This window comes from Hyperolius riggenbachi, chromosome 11 (assembly GCF_040937935.1).
Source record: "Hyperolius riggenbachi isolate aHypRig1 chromosome 11, aHypRig1.pri, whole genome shotgun sequence".
NCBI lineage: Eukaryota > Metazoa > Chordata > Amphibia > Anura > Hyperoliidae > Hyperolius > Hyperolius riggenbachi.
In genome coordinates this window covers 98,620,082-98,637,263 of record NC_090656.1, presented here as the reverse complement: position 1 = coordinate 98,637,263, position 17,182 = coordinate 98,620,082, and the positions used below count along the sequence as shown (strand labels likewise).

At 39.0% G+C, this 17,182-nt stretch overlaps 17 non-coding genes across 17 annotated transcripts; all 17 read right to left on the bottom strand.

Moving 5' to 3' along the window:
- Window positions 1–251: 251 nt before the first annotated feature.
- Window positions 252–325, bottom strand: TRNAT-AGU (transfer RNA threonine (anticodon AGU)). Its single transcript has one exon. It is a non-coding gene; the product is annotated as a tRNA-Thr (tRNA).
- Window positions 326–946: 621 nt separating this feature from the next.
- On the bottom strand, window positions 947–1,020 carry TRNAT-AGU (transfer RNA threonine (anticodon AGU)). The gene has a single exon. It is a non-coding gene; the product is annotated as a tRNA-Thr (tRNA).
- A 621-nt stretch (window positions 1,021–1,641) lies between these two features.
- On the bottom strand, window positions 1,642–1,715 carry TRNAT-AGU (transfer RNA threonine (anticodon AGU)). Its single transcript has one exon. It is a non-coding gene; the product is annotated as a tRNA-Thr (tRNA).
- A 628-nt stretch (window positions 1,716–2,343) lies between these two features.
- TRNAT-AGU (transfer RNA threonine (anticodon AGU)) lies at window positions 2,344–2,417 on the bottom strand. Its single transcript has one exon. It is a non-coding gene; the product is annotated as a tRNA-Thr (tRNA).
- Window positions 2,418–3,038: 621 nt separating this feature from the next.
- Window positions 3,039–3,112, bottom strand: TRNAT-AGU (transfer RNA threonine (anticodon AGU)). The gene has a single exon. It is a non-coding gene; the product is annotated as a tRNA-Thr (tRNA).
- Window positions 3,113–3,735: 623 nt separating this feature from the next.
- Window positions 3,736–3,809, bottom strand: TRNAT-AGU (transfer RNA threonine (anticodon AGU)). The gene has a single exon. It is a non-coding gene; the product is annotated as a tRNA-Thr (tRNA).
- A 621-nt stretch (window positions 3,810–4,430) lies between these two features.
- Window positions 4,431–4,504, bottom strand: TRNAT-AGU (transfer RNA threonine (anticodon AGU)). The gene has a single exon. It is a non-coding gene; the product is annotated as a tRNA-Thr (tRNA).
- A 621-nt stretch (window positions 4,505–5,125) lies between these two features.
- TRNAT-AGU (transfer RNA threonine (anticodon AGU)) lies at window positions 5,126–5,199 on the bottom strand. The gene has a single exon. It is a non-coding gene; the product is annotated as a tRNA-Thr (tRNA).
- Window positions 5,200–7,214: 2,015 nt separating this feature from the next.
- On the bottom strand, window positions 7,215–7,288 carry TRNAT-AGU (transfer RNA threonine (anticodon AGU)). Its single transcript has one exon. It is a non-coding gene; the product is annotated as a tRNA-Thr (tRNA).
- Window positions 7,289–8,604: 1,316 nt separating this feature from the next.
- TRNAT-AGU (transfer RNA threonine (anticodon AGU)) lies at window positions 8,605–8,678 on the bottom strand. The gene has a single exon. It is a non-coding gene; the product is annotated as a tRNA-Thr (tRNA).
- Window positions 8,679–10,694: 2,016 nt separating this feature from the next.
- Window positions 10,695–10,768, bottom strand: TRNAT-AGU (transfer RNA threonine (anticodon AGU)). The gene has a single exon. It is a non-coding gene; the product is annotated as a tRNA-Thr (tRNA).
- Window positions 10,769–12,085: 1,317 nt separating this feature from the next.
- On the bottom strand, window positions 12,086–12,159 carry TRNAT-AGU (transfer RNA threonine (anticodon AGU)). Its single transcript has one exon. It is a non-coding gene; the product is annotated as a tRNA-Thr (tRNA).
- Window positions 12,160–12,777: 618 nt separating this feature from the next.
- TRNAT-AGU (transfer RNA threonine (anticodon AGU)) lies at window positions 12,778–12,851 on the bottom strand. The gene has a single exon. It is a non-coding gene; the product is annotated as a tRNA-Thr (tRNA).
- Window positions 12,852–14,169: 1,318 nt separating this feature from the next.
- On the bottom strand, window positions 14,170–14,243 carry TRNAS-ACU (transfer RNA serine (anticodon ACU)). Its single transcript has one exon. It is a non-coding gene; the product is annotated as a tRNA-Ser (tRNA).
- A 1,318-nt stretch (window positions 14,244–15,561) lies between these two features.
- TRNAT-AGU (transfer RNA threonine (anticodon AGU)) lies at window positions 15,562–15,635 on the bottom strand. Its single transcript has one exon. It is a non-coding gene; the product is annotated as a tRNA-Thr (tRNA).
- Window positions 15,636–16,245: 610 nt separating this feature from the next.
- Window positions 16,246–16,319, bottom strand: TRNAT-AGU (transfer RNA threonine (anticodon AGU)). The gene has a single exon. It is a non-coding gene; the product is annotated as a tRNA-Thr (tRNA).
- A 621-nt stretch (window positions 16,320–16,940) lies between these two features.
- On the bottom strand, window positions 16,941–17,014 carry TRNAT-AGU (transfer RNA threonine (anticodon AGU)). Its single transcript has one exon. It is a non-coding gene; the product is annotated as a tRNA-Thr (tRNA).
- Between the last annotated feature and the right edge of the window lie 168 nt (window positions 17,015–17,182).

The following is a 17,182-nucleotide window of genomic DNA, read 5'->3' as shown; positions in this document are numbered from 1 at the left end:
GTTAAGCTCCCATCCATGTTGAGCATAGCATCCCAAAAGACTTGTTAGTGACCTTTACCTATTGTCAGAGATGGAAGGTAGTACATCAAACCAAACTGATAAGAAAATGTCTTTGTTCAGATGTGGTGGAAACAGTGGGCATAGCGAATGCAAGTTTCCGTTGAGCAAATATGGGTGAAGCTCAAAGACGTGATCCCGAAAATCTGGGATGTAAACAGCAGGCAATGACTTGGTGATAATAAGATGAGCAAAGGCACTGCTGAGAGTTGAACTCAGGATCTCCTGTTTACTAGACAGGCGCTTTAACCAACTAAGCCACAGCGCCCACATGCTGCAATACAGTTATTGGTTATTGTGGCACAGCACTCTTTTTTCTTTGCATTTGCATTCTCAGTTTTTTAACATTTTTTTTTCAATAGTTTTTCAGGCCTACTTTTCCCTGCCTAAGAGTATACACATAGTCCACCTAAAAGGGAATGGAAAACTTTTAGGACAAAATTGTTGAAAAGAATGTTGTGCAACTTCCAAAATATGATAATGAAAGCTGTGGCAAAACCAATGAGTTTTGTGCCACAGAAGCCAGTCACTATTATATTTCATGTAGGTGCTGTGGCTTAGTAATTAAGTTTTATACAATGTTTCTTATTGTAGAAGCAGCAATTTTACTTGAAGAAGTTTTGGCTAGGCAAGTGTGGGTTAAGCTCCCATCCATGTTGAGCATAGCATCCCAAAAGACTTGTTAGTGACCTTTACCTATTGTCAGAGATGGAAGGTAGTACATCAAACCAAACTGATAAGAAAATGTCTTTGTTCAGATGTGGTGGAAACAGTGGGCATAGGGAATGCAAGTTTCCTGTAAGCAAATATGGGTTAAGCTCAAAGACGTGATCCCGAAAATCTGGGATGTAAACAGCAGGCAATGACTTGGTGATAATAAGATGAGCAAAGGCACTGCTGAGAGTTGAACTCAGGATCTCCTGTTTACTAGACAGGCACTTTAACCAACTAAGCCACAGCGCCCACATGCTGCTATACAGTTATTGGTTATTGTGGCACAGCACTCTTTTTTCTTTGCATTTGCATTCTCAGTTTTTTAACATTTTTTTTTCAATAGCTTTTCAGGCCTACTTTTCCCAGCCTAAGAGTATACACATAGTCCACCTAAAAGGGAATGGAAAACTTTTAGGACAAAATTGTTGAAAAGAATGTTGTGCAACTTCCAAAATATGATAATGAAAGCTGTGGCAAAACCAATGAGTTTTGTGCCACAGAAGCCAGTCACTATTATATTTCATGTAGGTGCTGTGGCTTAGTAATTAAGTTTTATACAATGTTTCTTATTGTAGAAGCAGCAATTTTACTTGAAGAAGTTTTGGCTAGGCAAGTGCGGGTTAAGCTCCCATCCATGTTGAGCATGGCATCCCAAAAGACTTGTTAGTGACCTTTACCTATTGTCAGAGATGGAAGGTAGTACATCAAACCAAACTGATAAGTAAATGTCTTTGTTCAGATGTGGTGGAAACAGTGGGCATAGGGAATGCAAGTTTCCTGTGAGCAAATATGGGTGAAGCTCAAAGACGTGATCCCGAAAATCTGGAATGTAAACAGCAGGCAATGACTTGGTGATAATAAGATGAGCAAAGGCACTGCTGAGAGTTGAACTCAGGATCTCCTGTTTACTAGACAGGCGCTTTAACCAACTAAGCCACAGCGCCCACATGCTGCTATACAGTTATTAGTTATTGGTTATTGTGGCACAGCACTCTTTTTTCTTTGCATTTGCATTCTCAGTTTTTTAACATTTTTTTTTCAATAGTTTTTCAGGCCTACTTTTCCCTGCCTAAGAGTATACACATAGTCCACCTAAAAGGGAATGGAAAACTTTTAGGACAAAATTGTTGAAAAGAACGTTGTGCAACTTCCAAAATATGATAATGAAAGCTGTGGCAAAACCAATGAGTTTTGCGCCACAGAAGCCAGTCACTATTATATTTCATGTAGGTGCTGTGGCTTAGTAATTAAGTTTTATACAATGTTTCTTATTGTAGAAGCAGCAATTTTACTTGAAGAAGTTTTGGCTAGGCAAGTGCGGGTTAAGCTCCCATCCATGTTGAGCATGGCATCCCAAAAGACTTGTTAGTGACCTTTACCTATTGTCAGAGATGGAAGGTAGTACATCAAACCAAACTGATAAGTAAATGTCTTTGTTCAGATGTGGTGGAAACAGTGGGCATAGGGAATGCAAGTTTCCTGTGAGCAAATATGGGTGAAGCTCAAAGACGTGATCCCGAAAATCTGGAATGTAAACAGCAGGCAATGACTTGGTGATAATAAGATGAGCAAAGGCACTGCTGAGAGTTGAACTCAGGATCTCCTGTTTACTAGACAGGCGCTTTAACCAACTAAGCCACAGCGCCCACATGCTGCTATACAGTTATTGGTTATTGTGGCACAGCACTCTTTTTTCTTTGCATTTGCATTCTCAGTTTTTTAACATTTTTTTTTCAATAGTTTTTCAGGCCTACTTTTCCCTGCCTAAGAGTATACACATAGTCCACCTAAAAGGGAATGGAAAACTTTTAGGACAAAATTGTTGAAAAGAATGTTGTGCAACTTCCAAAATATGATAAGGAAAGCTGTGGCAAAACCAATGAGTTTTGTGCCACAGAAGCCAGTCACTATTATATTTCATGTAGGTGCTGTGGCTTAGTAATTAAGTTTTATACAATGTTTCTTATTGTAGAAGCAGCAATTTTACTTGAAGAAGTTTTGGCTAGGCAAGTGCGGGTTAAGCTCCCATCCATGTTGAGCATAGCATCCCAAAAGACTTGTTAGTGACCTTTACCTATTGTCAGAGATGGAAGGTAGTACATCAAACCAAACTGATAAGAAAATGTCTTTGTTCAGATGTGGTGGAAACAGTGGGCATAGGGAATGCAAGTTTCCTGTGAGCAAATATGGGTGAAGCTCAAAGACGTGATCCCGAAAATCTGGGATGTAAACAGCAGGCAATGACTTGGTGATAATAAGATGAGCAAAGGCACTGCTGAGAGTTGAACTCAGGATCTCCTGTTTACTAGACAGGCACTTTAACCAACTAAGCCACAGCGCCCACATGCATGCAAATACAGTTATTGGTTATTGTGGCACAGCACTCTTTTTTCTTTGCATTTGCATTCTCAGTTTTTTCACATTTTTTTTTCAATAGTTTTTCAGGCCTACTTTTCCCTGCCTAAGAGTATACACATAGTCCACCTAAAAGGGAATGGAAAACTTTTAGGACAAAATTGTTGAAAAGAATGTTGTGCAACTTCCAAAATATGATAATGAAAGCTGTGGCAAAACCAATGAGTTTTGTGCCACAGAAGCCAGTCACTATTATATTTCATGTAGGTGCTGTGGCTTAGTAATTAAGTTTTATACAATGTTTCTTATTGTAGAAGCAGCAATTTTACTTGAAGAAGTTTTGGCTAGTCAAGTGCGGGTTAAGGTCCCATCCATGTTGAGCATAGCATCCCAAAAGACTTGTTAGTGACCTTTACCTATTGTCAGAGATGGAAGGTAGTACATCAAACCAAACTGATAAGAAAATGTCTTTGTTCAGATGTGGTGGAAACAGTGGGCATAGCGAATGCAAGTTTCCTGTGAGCAAATATGGGTGAAGCTCTAAGACGTGATTCCGAAAATCTGGGATGTAAACAGCAGGCAATGACTTGGTGATAATAAGATGAGCAAAGGCACTGCTGAGAGTTGAACTCAGGATCTCCTGTTTACTAGACAGGCACTTTAACCAACTAAGCCACAGCACCCACATGCTGCAATACAGTTATTGGTTATTGTGGCACAGCACTCTTTTTTCTTTGCATTTGCATTCTCAGTTTTTTAACATTTTTTTTTCAATAGTTTTTCAGGCCTACTTTTCCCTGCCTAAGAGTATACACATAGTCCACCTAAAAGGGAATGGAAAACTTTTAGGACAAAATTGTTGAAAAGAATGTTGTGCAACTTCCAAAATATGATAATGAAAGCTGTGGCAAAACCAATGAGTTTTGCGCCACAGAAGCCAGTCACTATTATATTTCATGTAGGTGCTGTGGCTTAGTAATTAAGTTTTATACAATGTTTCTTATTGTAGAAGCAGCAATTTTACTTAAAGAAGTTTTGGCTAGGCAAGTGCGGGTTAAGCTCCCATCCATGTTGAGCATAGCATCCCAAAAGACTTGTTAGTGACCTTTACCTATTGTCAGAGATGGAAGGTAGTACATCAAACCAAACTGATAAGAAAATGTCTTTGTTCAGATGTGGTGGAAACAGTGGGCATAGCGAATGCAAGTTTCCTGTGAGCAAATATGGGTGAAGCTCAAAGACGTGATCCCGAAAATCTGGGATGTAAACAGCAGGCAATGACTTGGTGATAATAAGATGAGCAAAGGCACTGCTGAGAGTTGAACTCAGGATCTCCTGTTTACTAGACAGGCGCTTTAACCAACTAAGCCACAGCACCCACATGATGCAATACAGTTATTGTCTATTGTGGCACAGCACTCTTTTGTCTTTGCATTTGCATTCTCAGTTTTTTAACATTTTTTTTTCAATAGTCTTTCAGGCCTACTTTTCCCTGCCTAAGAGTATACACATAGTCCACCTAAAAGGGAATGGAAAACTTTTAGGACAAAATTGTTGAAAAGAATGTTGTGCAACTTCCAAAATATGATAATGAAAGCTGTGGCAAAACCAATGAGTTTTGTGCCACAGAAGCCAGTCACTATTATATTTCATGTAGGTGCTGTGGCTTAGTAATTAAGTTTTATACAATGTTTCTTATTGTAGAAGCAGCAATTTTACTTGAAGAAGTTTTGGCTAGGCAAGTGTGGGTTAAGCTCCCATCCATGTTGAGCATAGCATCCCAAAAGACTTGTTAGTGACCTTTACCTATTGTCAGAGATGGAAGGTAGTACATCAAACCAAACTGATAAGAAAATGTCTTTGTTCAGATGTGGTGGAAACAGTGGGCATAAGGAATGCAAGTTTCCTGTGAGCAAATATGGGTGAAGCTCAAAGACGTGATCCCGAAAATCTGGGATGTAAACAGCAGGCAATGACTTGGTGATAATAACATGAGCAAAGGCACTGCTGAGAGTTGAACTCAGGATCTCCTGTTTACTAGACAGGTGCTTTAACCAACTAAGCCACAGCGCCCACATGCATGCAAATACAGTTATTGGTTATTGTGGCACAGCACTCTTTTTTCTTTGCATTTGCATTCTCAGTTTTTTAACATTTTTTTTTCAATAGTTTTTCAGGCCTACTTTTCCCTGCCTAAGAGTATACACATAGTCCACCTAAAAGGGAATGGAAAACTTTTAGGACAAAATTGTTGAAAAGAATGTTGTGCAACTTCCAAAATATGATAATGAAAGCTGTGGCAAAACCAATGAGTTTTGTGCCACAGAAGCCAGTCACTATTATATTTCATGTAGGTGCTGTGGCTTAGTAATTAAGTTTTATACAATGTTTCTTATTGTAGAAGCAGCAATTTTACTTGAAGAAGTTTTGTCTAGGCAAGTGCGGGTTAAGCTCCCATCCATGTTGAGCATAGCATCCCAAAAGACTTGTTAGTGACCTTTACCTATTGTCAGAGATGGAAGGTAGTACATCAAACCAAACTGATAAGAAAATGTCTTTGTTCAGATGTGGTGGAAACAGTGGGCATAGTGAATGCAAGTTTCCTGTGAGCAAATATGGGTGAAGCTCAAAGACGTGATCCCGAAAATCTGGGATGTAAACAGCAGGCAATGACTTGGTGATAATAAGAAGAGCAAAGGCACTGCTTAGAGTTGACCTCAGGATCTCTTGTTTACTAGACAGGCGCTTTAACCAACTAAGCCACAGCGCCCACATGCTGCAATACAGTTATTGGTTATTGTGGCACAGCACTCTTTTTTCTTTGCATTTGCATTCTCATTTTTTTAACATTTTTTTTTCAATAGTTTTTCAGGCCTACTTTTCCCTGCCTAAGAGTATACACATAGTCCACCTAAAAGGGAATGGAAAACTTTTAGGACAAAATTGTTGAAAAGAATGTTGTGCAACTTCCAAAACATGATAATGAAAGCTGTGGCAAAACCAATGAGTTTTGTGCCACAGAAGCCAGTCACTATTATATTTCATGTAGGTGCTGTGGCTTAGTAATTAAGTTTTATACAATGTTTCTTATTGTAGAAGCAGCAATTTTACTTGAAGAAGTTTTGGCTAGGCAAGTGCGGGTTAAGCTCCCATCCATGTTGAGCATAGCATCCCAAAAGACTTGTTAGTGACCTTTACCTATTGTCAGAGATGGAAGGTAGTACATCAAACCAAACTGATAAGAAAATGTCTTTGTTCAGATGTGGTGGAAACAGTGGGCATAGGGAATGCAAGTTTCCTATGAGCAAATATGGGTGAAGCTCAAAGACGTGATCCCGAAAATCTGGGATGTAAACAGCAGGCAATGACTTGGTGATAATAAGATGAGCAAAAGCACTGCTGAGAGTTGAACTCAGGATCTCCTGTTTACTAGACAGGCACTTTAACCAACTAAGCCACAGCACCCACGTGCATGCAACTACAGTTATTGGTTATTGTGGCACAGCACTCTTTTTTCTTTGCATTTGCATTCTCAGTTTTTTAACATTTTTTTTTCAATAGTTTTTCAGGACTACTTTTCCCTGCCTAAGAGTATACACATAGTCCACCTAAAAGGGAATGGAAAACTTTTAGGACAAAATTGTTGAAAAGAATGTTGTGCAACTTCCAAAATATGATAATGAAAGCTGTGGCAAAACCAATGAGTTTTGTGCCACAGAAGCCAGTCACTATTATATTTCATGTAGGTGCTGTGGCTTAGTAATTAAGTTTTATACAATGTTTCTTATTGTAGAAGCAGCAATTTTACTTGAAGAAGTTTTGGCTAGGCAAGTGTGGGTTAAGCTCCCATCCATGTTGAGCATAGCATCCCAAAAGACTTGTTAGTGACCTTTACCTATTGTCAGAGATGGAAGGTAGTACATCAAACCAAACTGATAAGAAAATGTCTTTGTTCAGATGTGGTGGAAACAGTGGGCATAGGGAATGCAAGTTTCCTGTGAGCAAATATAGGTGAAGCTCAAAGACGTGATCCCGAAAATCTGGGATGTAAACAGCAGGCAATGACTTGGTGATAATAAGATGAGCAAAGGCACTGCTGAGAGTTGAACTCAGGATCTCCTGTTTACTAGACAGGCGCTTTAACCAACTAAGCCACAGCGCCCACATGCTGCAATCCAGTTATTGGTTATTGTGGCACAGCACTCTTTTTTCTTTGCATTTGCATTCTCAGTTTTTTAACATTTTTTTTTCAATAGTTTTTCAGGCCTACTTTTCCCTGCCTAAGAGTATACACATAGTCCACCTAAAAGGGAATGGAAAACTTTTAGGACAAAATTGTTGAAAAGAATGTTGTGCAACTTCCAAAATATGATAATGAAAGCTGTGGCAAAACCAATGAGTTTTGTGCCACAGAAGCCAGTCACTATTATATTTCATGTAGGTGCTGTGGCTTAGTAATTAAGTTTTATACAATGTTTCTTATTGTAGAAGCAGCAATTTTACTTGAAGAAGTTTTGGCTAGGCAAGTGTGGGTTAAGCTCCCATCCATGTTGAGCATAGCATCCCAAAAGACTTGTTAGTGACCTTTACCTATTGTCAGAGATGGAAGGTAGTACATCAAACCAAACTGATAAGAAAATGTCTTTGTTCAGATGTGGTGGAAACAGTGGGCATAGGGAATGCAAGTTTCCTGTGAGCAAATATGGGTGAAGCTCAAAGACGTGATCCCGAAAATCTGGGATGTAAACAGCAGGCAATGACTTGGTGATAATAAGATGAGCAAAGGCACTGCTGAGAGTTCAACTCAAGATCTCCTGTTGACTAGACAGGCGCTTTAACCAACTAAGCCACAGCGCCCACATGCTGCAATACAGTTATTGGTTATTGTGGCACAGCACTCTTTTTTCTTTGCATTTGCATTCTCAGTTTTTTAACATTTTTTTTTCAATAGTTTTTCAGGCCTACTTTTCCCTGCCTAAGAGTATACACATAGTCCACCTAAAAGGGAATGGAAAACTTTTAGGACAAAATTGTTGAAAAGAATGTTGTGCAACTTCCAAAATATGATAATGAAAGCTGTGGCAAAACCAATGAGTTTTGTGCCACAGAAGCCAGTCACTATTATATTTCATGTAGGTGCTGTGGCTTAGTAATTAAGTTTTATACAATGTTTCTTATTGTAGAAGCAGCAATTTTACTTGAAGAAGTTTTGGCTAGGCAAGTGTGGGTTAAGCTCCCATCCATGTTGAGCATAGCATCCCAAAAGACTTGTTAGTGACCTTTACCTATTGTCAGAGATGGAAGGTAGTACATCAAACCAAACTGATAAGAAAATGTCTTTGTTCAGATGTGGTGGAAACAGTGGGCATAGGGAATGCAAGTTTCCTGTGAGCAAATATGGGTGAAGCTCAAAGACGTGATCCCAAAAATCTGGGATGTAAACAGCAGGCAATGACTTGGTGATAATAAGATGAGCAAAGGCACTGCTGAGAGTTGAACTCAGGATCTCCTGTTTACTAGACAGGCGCTTTAACCAACTAAACCACAGCGCCCACATGCATGCAAATACAGTTATTGGTTATTGTGGCACAGCTCTCTTTTTTCTTTGCATTTGCATTCTCAGTTTTTTAACATTTTTTTTTCAATAGTTTTTCAGGCCTACTTTTCCCTGCCTAAGAGTATACACATAGTCCACCTAAAAGGGAATGGAAAACTTTTAGGACAAAATTGTTGAAAAGAATGTTGTGCAACTTCCAAAATATGATAATGAAAGCTGTGGCAAAACCAATGAGTTTTGCGCCACAGAAGCCAGTCACTATTATATTTCATGTAGGTGATGTGGCTTAGTAATTAAGTTTTATACAATGTTTCTTATTGTAGAAGCAGCAATTTTACTTGAAGAAGTTTTGGCTAGGCAAGTGCGGGTTAAGCTCCCATCCATGTTGAGCATAGCATCCCAAAAGACTTGTTAGTGACCTTTACCTATTGTCAGAGATGGAAGGTAGTACATCAAACCAAACTGATAAGAAAATGTCTTTGTTCAGATGTGGTGGAAACAGTGGGCATAGTGAATGCAAGTTTCCTGTGAGCAAATATGGGTGAAGCTCAAAGACGTGATCCCGAAAATCTGGGATGTAAACAGCAGGCAATGACTTGGTGATAATAAGAAGAGCAAAGGCACTGCTTAGAGTTGAACTCAGGATCTCTTGTTTACTAGACAGGCGCTTTAACCAACTAAGCCACAGCGCCCACATGCTGCAATACAGTTATTGGTTATTGTGGCACAGCACTCTTTTTTCTTTGCATTTGCATTCTCAGTTTTTTAACATTTTTTTTTTCAATAGTTTTTCAGGCCTACTTTTCCCTGCCTAAGAGTATACACATAGTCCACCTAAAAGGGAATGGAAAACTTTTAGGACAAAATTGTTGAAAAGAATGTTGTGCAACTTCCAAAACATGATAATGAAAGCTGTGGCAAAACCAATGAGTTTTGTGCCACAGAAGCCAGTCACTATTATATTTCATGTAGGTGCTGTGGCTTAGTAATTAAGTTTTATACAATGTTTCTTATTGTAGAAGCAGCAATTTTACTTGAAGAAGTTTTGGCTAGGCAAGTGCGGGTTAAGCTCCCATCCATGTTGAGCATAGCATCCCAAAAGACTTGTTAGTGACCTTTACCTATTGTCAGAGATGGAAGGTAGTACATCAAACCAAACTGATAAGAAAATGTCTTTGTTCAGATGTGGTGGAAACAGTGGGCATAGGGAATGCAAGTTTCCTATGAGCAAATATGGGTGAAGCTCAAAGACGTGATCCCGAAAATCTGGGATGTAAACAGCAGGCAATGACTTGGTGATAATAAGATGAGCAAAAGCACTGCTGAGAGTTGAACTCAGGATCTCCTGTTTACTAGACAGGCACTTTAACCAACTAAGCCACAGCACCCACGTGCATGCAAATACAGTTATTGGTTATTGTGGCACAGCACTCTTTTTTCTTTGCATTTGCATTCTCAGTTTTTTAACATTTTTTTTTCAATAGTTTTTCAGGCCTACTTTTCCCTGCCTAAGAGTATACACATAGTCCACCTAAAAGGGAATGGAAAACTTTTAGGACAAAATTGTTGAAAAGAATGTTGTGCAACTTCCAAAATATGATAATGAAAGCTGTGGCAAAACCAATGAGTTTTGTGCCACAGAAGCCAGTCACTATTATATTTCATGTAGGTGCTGTGGCTTAGTAATTAAGTTTTATACAATGTTTCTTATTGTAGAAGCAGCAATTTTACTTGAAGAAGTTTTGGCTAGGCAAGTGTGGGTTAAGCTCCCATCCATGTTGAGCATAGCATCCCAAAAGACTTGTTAGTGACCTTTACCTATTGTCAGAGATGGAAGGTAGTACATCAAACCAAACTGATAAGAAAATGTCTTTGTTCAGATGTGGTGGAAACAGTGGGCATAGGGAATGCAAGTTTCCTGTGAGCAAATATAGGTGAAGCTCAAAGACGTGATCCCGAAAATCTGGGATGTAAACAGCAGGCAATGACTTGGTGATAATAAGATGAGCAAAGGCACTGCTGAGAGTTGAACTCAGGATCTCCTGTTTACTAGACAGGCGCTTTAACCAACTAAGCCACAGCGCCCACATGCTGCAATCCAGTTATTGGTTATTGTGGCACAGCACTCTTTTTTCTTTGCATTTGCATTCTCAGTTTTTTAACATTTTTTTTTCAATAGTTTTTCAGGCCTACTTTTCCCTGCCTAAGAGTATACACATAGTCCACCTAAAAGGGAATGGAAAACTTTTAGGACAAAATTGTTGAAAAGAATGTTGTGCAACTTCCAAAATATGATAATGAAAGCTGTGGCAAAAGCAATGAGTTTTGTGCCACAGAAGCCAGTCACTATTATATTTCATGTAGGTGCTGTGGCTTAGTAATTAAGTTTTATACAATGTTTCTTATTGTAGAAGCAGCAATTTTACTTGAAGAAGTTTTGGCTAGGCAAGTGTGGGTTAAGCTCCCATCCATGTTGAGCATAGCATCCCAAAAGACTTGTTAGTGACCTTTACCTATTGTCAGAGATGGAAGGTAGTACATCAAACCAAACTGATAAGAAAATGTCTTTGTTCAGATGTGGTGGAAACAGTGGGCATAGGGAATGCAAGTTTCCTGTGAGCAAATATGGGTGAAGCTCAAAGACGTGATCCCGAAAATCTGGGATGTAAACAGCAGGCAATGACTTGGTGATAATAAGATGAGCAAAGGCACTGCTGAGAGTTCAACTCAAGATCTCCTGTTGACTAGACAGGCGCTTTAACCAACTAAGCCACAGCGCCCACATGCTGCAATACAGTTATTGGTTATTGTGGCACAGCACTCTTTTTTCTTTGCATTTGCATTCTCAGTTTTTTAACATTTTTTTTTTCAATAGTTTTTCAGGCCTACTTTTCCCTGCCTAAGAGTATACACATAGTCCACCTAAAAGGGAATGGAAAACTTTTAGGACAAAATTGTTGAAAAGAATGTTGTGCAACTTCCAAAATATGATAATGAAAGCTGTGGCAAAACCAATGAGTTTTGTGCCACAGAAGCCAGTCACTATTATATTTCATGTAGGTGCTGTGGCTTAGTAATTAAGTTTTATACAATGTTTCTTATTGTAGAAGCAGCAATTTTACTTGAAGAAGTTTTGGCTAGGCAAGTGTGGGTTAAGCTCCCATCCATGTTGAGCATAGCATCCCAAAAGACTTGTTAGTGACCTTTACCTATTGTCAGAGATGGAAGGTAGTACATCAAACCAAACTGATAAGAAAATGTCTTTGTTCAGATGTGGTGGAAACAGTGGGCATAGGGAATGCAAGTTTCCTGTGAGCAAATATGGGTGAAGCTCAAAGACGTGATCCCGAAAATCTGGGATGTAAACAGCAGGCAATGACTTGGTGATAATAAGATGAGCAAAGGCACTGCTGAGAGTTGAACTCAGGATCTCCTGTTTACTAGACAGGCGCTTTAACCAACTAAGCCACAGCGCCCACATGCTGCAATACAGTTATTGGTTATTGTGGCACAGCACTCTTTTTTCTTTGCATTTGCATTCTCAGTTTTTTAACATTTTTTTTTCAATAGTTTTTCAGGCCTACTTTTCCCTGCCTAAGAGTATACACATAGTCCACCTAAAAGGGAATGGAAAACTTTTAGGACAAAATTGTTGAAAAGAATGTGCAACTTCCAAAATATGATAATGAAAGCTGTGGCAAAACCAATGAGTTTTGTGCCACAGAAGCCAGTCACTATTATATTTCATGTAGGTGCTGTGGCTTAGTAATTAAGTTTTATACAATGTTTCTTATTGTAGAAGCAGCAATTTTACTTGAAGAAGTTTTGGCTAGGCAAGTGTGGGTTAAGCTCCCATCCATGTTGAGCATAGCATCCCAAAAGACTTGTTAGTGACCTTTACCTATTGTCAGAGATGGAAGGTAGTACATCAAACCAAACTGATAAGAAAATGTCTTTGTTCAGATGTGGTGGAAACAGTGGGCATAGGGAATGCAAGTTTCCTGTGAGCAAATATGGGTGAAGCTCAAAGACGTGATCCCAAAAATCTGGGATGTAAACAGCAGGCAATGACTTGGTGATAATAAGATGAGCAAAGGCACTGCTGAGAGTTGAACTCAGGATCTCCTGTTTACTAGACAGGCGCTTTAACCAACTAAACCACAGCGCCCACATGCATGCAAATACAGTTATTGGTTATTGTGGCACAGCACTCTTTTTTCTTTGCATTTGCATTCTCAGTTTTTTAACATTTTTTTTTCAATAGTTTTTCAGGCCTACTTTTCCCTGCCTAAGAGTATACACATAGTCCACCTAAAAGGGAATGGAAAACTTTTAGGACAAAATTGTTGAAAAGAATGTTGTGCAACTTCCAAAATATGATAATGAAAGCTGTGGCAAAACCAATGAGTTTTGCGCCACAGAAGCCAGTCACTATTATATTTCATGTAGGTGCTGTGGCTTAGTAATTAAGTTTTATACAATGTTTCTTATTGTAGAAGCAGCAATTTTACTTGAAGAAGTTTTGGCTAGGCAAGTGCGGGTTAAGCTCCCATCCATGTTGAGCATAGCATCCCAAAAGACTTGTTAGTGACCTTTACCTATTGTCAGAGATGGAAGGTAGTACATCAAACCAAACTGATAAGAAAATGTCTTTGTTCAGATGTGGTGGAAACAGTGGGCATAGTGAATGCAAGTTTCCTGTGAGCAAATATGGGTGAAGCTCAAAGACGTGATCCCGAAAATCTGGGATGTAAACAGCAGGCAATGACTTGGTGATAATAAGAAGAGCAAAGGCACTGCTTAGAGTTGAACTCAGGATCTCTTGTTTACTAGACAGGCGCTTTAACCAACTAAGCCACAGCGCCCACATGCTGCAATACAGTTATTGGTTATTGTGGCACAGCACTCTTTTTTCTTTGCATTTGCATTCTCAGTTTTTTAACATTTTTTTTTCAATAGTTTTTCAGGCCTACTTTTCCCTGCCTAAGAGTATACACATAGTCCACCTAAAAGGGAATGGAAAACTTTTAGGACAAAATTGTTGAAAAGAATGTTGTGCAACTTCCAAAATATGATAATGAAAGCTGTGACAAAACCAATGAGTTTTGTGCCACAGAAGCCAGTCACTATTATATTTCATGTAGGTGCTGTGGCTTAGTAATTAAGTTTTATACAATATTTCTTATTGTAGAAGCAGCAATTTTACTTGAAGAAGTTTTGGCTAGGCAAGTGTGGGTTAAGCTCCCATCCATGTTGAGCATAGCATCCCAAAAGACTTGTTAGTGACCTTTACCTATTGTCAGAGATGGAAGCTAGTACATCAAACCAAACTGATAAGAAAATGTCTTTGTTCAGATGTGGTGGAAACAGTGGGCATAAGGAATGCAAGTTTCCTGTGAGCAAATATGGGTGAAGCTCAAAGACGTGATCCCGAAAATCTGGGATGTAAACAGCAGGCAATGACTTGGTGATAATAAGATGAGCAAAGGCACTGCTGAGAGTTGAACTCAGGATCTCCTGTTTAGTAGACAGGTGCTTTAACCAACTAAGCCACAGCGCCCACATGCATGCAAATACAGTTATTGGTTATTGTGGCACAGCACTCTTTTTTCTTTGCATTTGCATTCTCAGTTTTTTAACATTTTTTTTTTCAATAGTTTTTCAGGCCTACTTTTCCCTGCCTAAGAGTATACACATAGTCCACCTAAAAGGGAATGGAAAACTTTTAGGACAAAATTGTTGAAAAGAATGTTGTGCAACTTCCAAAATATGATAATGAAAGCTGTGGCAAAACCAATGAGTTTTGTGCCACAGAAGCCAGTCACTATTATATTTCATGTAGGTGCTGTGGCTTAGTAATTAAGTTTTATACAATGTTTCTTATTGTAGAAGCAGCAATTTTACTTGAAGAAGTTTTGGCTAGGCAAGTGCGGGTTAAGCTCCCATCCATGTTGAGCATAGCATCCCAAAAGACTTGTTAGTGACCTTTACCTATTGTCAGAGATGGAAGGTAGTACATCAAACCAAACTGATAAGAAAATGTCTTTGTTCAGATGTGGTGGAAACAGTGGGCATAGTGAATGCAAGTTTCCTGTGAGCAAATATGGGTGAAGCTCAAAGACGTGATCCCGAAAATCTGGGATGTAAACAGCAGGCAATGACTTGGTGATAATAAGAAGAGCAAAGGCACTGCTTAGAGTTGAACTCAAGATCTCTTGTTTACTAGACAGGCGCTTTAACCAACTAAGCCACAGCGCCCACATGCTGCAATACAGTTATTGGTTATTGTGGCACAGCACTCTTTTTTCTTTGCATTTGCATTCTCAGTTTTTTAACATTTTTTTTTCAATAGTCTTTCAGGCCTACTTTCCCTGCCTAAGAGTATACACATAGTCCACCTAAAAGGGAATGGAAAACTTTTAGGACAAAATTGTTGAAAAGAATGTTGTGCAACTTCCAAAATATGATAATGAAAGCTGTGGCAAAACCAATGAGTTTTGTGCCACAGAAGCCAGTCACTATTATATTTCATGTAGGTGCTGTGGCTTAGTAATTAAGTTTTATACAATGTTTCTTATTGTAGAAGCAGCAATTTTACTTGAAGAAGTTTTGGCTAGGCAAGTGTGGGTTAAGCTCCCATCCATGTTGAGCATAGCATCCCAAAAGACTTGTTAGTGACCTTTACCTATTGTCAGAGATGGAAGGTAGTACATCAAACCAAACTGATAAGAAAATGTCTTTGTTCAGATGTGGTGGAAACAGTGGGCATAGCGAATGCAAGTTTCCTGTGAGCAAATATGGGTGAAGCTCAAAGACGTGATCCCGAAAATCTGGGATGTAAACAGCAGGCAATGACTTGGTGATAATAAGATGAGCAAAGGCACTGCTGAGAGTTGAACTCAGGATCTCCTGTTTACTAGACAGGCGCTTTAACCAACTAAGCCACAGCACCCACATGCTGCAATACAGTTATTGGTTATTGTGGCACAGCACTCTTTTTTCTTTGCATTTGCATTCTCAGTTTTTTAACATTTTTTTTTCAATAGTTTTTCAGGCCTACTTTTCCCTGCCTAAGAGTATACACATAGTCCACCTAAAAGGGAATGGAAAACTTTTAGGACAAAATTGTTGAAAAGAATGTTGTGCAACTTCCAAAATATGATAATGAAAGCTGTGGCAAAACCAATGAGTTTTGTGCCACAGAAGCCAGTCACTATTATATTTCATGTAGGTGCTGTGACTTAGTAATTAAGTTTTATACAATGTTTCTTATTGTAGAAGCAGCAATTTTACTTGAAGAAGTTTTGGCTAGGCAAGTGCGGGTTAAGCTCCCATCCATGTTGAGCATAGCATCCCAAAAGACTTGTTTGTGACCTTTACCTATTGTCAGAGATGGAAGGTAGTACATGAAACCAAACTGATAAGAAAATGTCTTTGTTCAGATGTGGTGGAAACAGTGGGCATAGCGAATGCAAGTTTCCTGTGAGCAAATATGGGTGAAGCTCAAAGACGTGATCCCGAAAATCTGGGATGTAAACAGCAGGCAATAATAAGATGAGCAAAGGCACTGCTGAGAGTTGAACTCAGGATCTCCTGTTTACTAGACAGGCGCTTTAACCAACTAAGCCACAGCGCCCACATGCTGCAATACAGTTATTGGTTATTGTGGCACAGCACTCTTTTTTCTTTGCATTTGCATTATCAGTTTTTTAACATTTTTTTTTCAATAGTTTTTCAGGCCTACTTTTCCCTGCCTAAGAGTATACACATAGTCCACCTAAAAGGGAATGGAAAACTTTTAGGACAAAATTGTTGAAAAGAATGTTGTGCAACTTCCAAAATATGATAATGAAAGCTGTGGCAAAACCAATGAGTTTTGTGCCACAGAAGCCAGTCACTATTATATTTCATGTAGGTGCTGTGGCTTAGTAATTAAGTTTTATACAATGTTTCTTATTGTAGAAGCAGCAATTTTACTTGAAGAAGTTTTGGCTAGGCAAGTGCGGGTTAAGCTCCCATCCATGTTGAGCATAGCATCCCAAAAGACTTGTTAGTGACCTTTACCTATTGTCAGAGATGGAAGGTAGTACATGAAACCAAACTGATAAGAAAATGTCTTTGTTCAGATGTGGTGGAAACAGTGGGCATAAGGAATGCAAGTTTCCTGTGAGCAAATATGGGTGAAGCTCAAAGACGTGATCCCGAAAATCTGGGATGTAAACAGCAGGCAATGACTTGGTGATAATAAGATGAGCAAAGGCACTGCTGAGAGTTGAACTCAGGATCTCCTGTTTACTAGACAGGTGCTTTAACCAACTAAGCCACAGCACCCACATGCATGCAAATACAGTTATTGGTTATTGTGGCACAGCACTCTTTTTTCTTTGCATTTGCATTCTCGGTTTTTTAACATTTTTTTTTCAATAGTTTTTCAGGCCTACTTTTCCCTGCCTAAGAGTATACACATAGTCCACCTAAAAGGGAATGGAAAACTTTTAG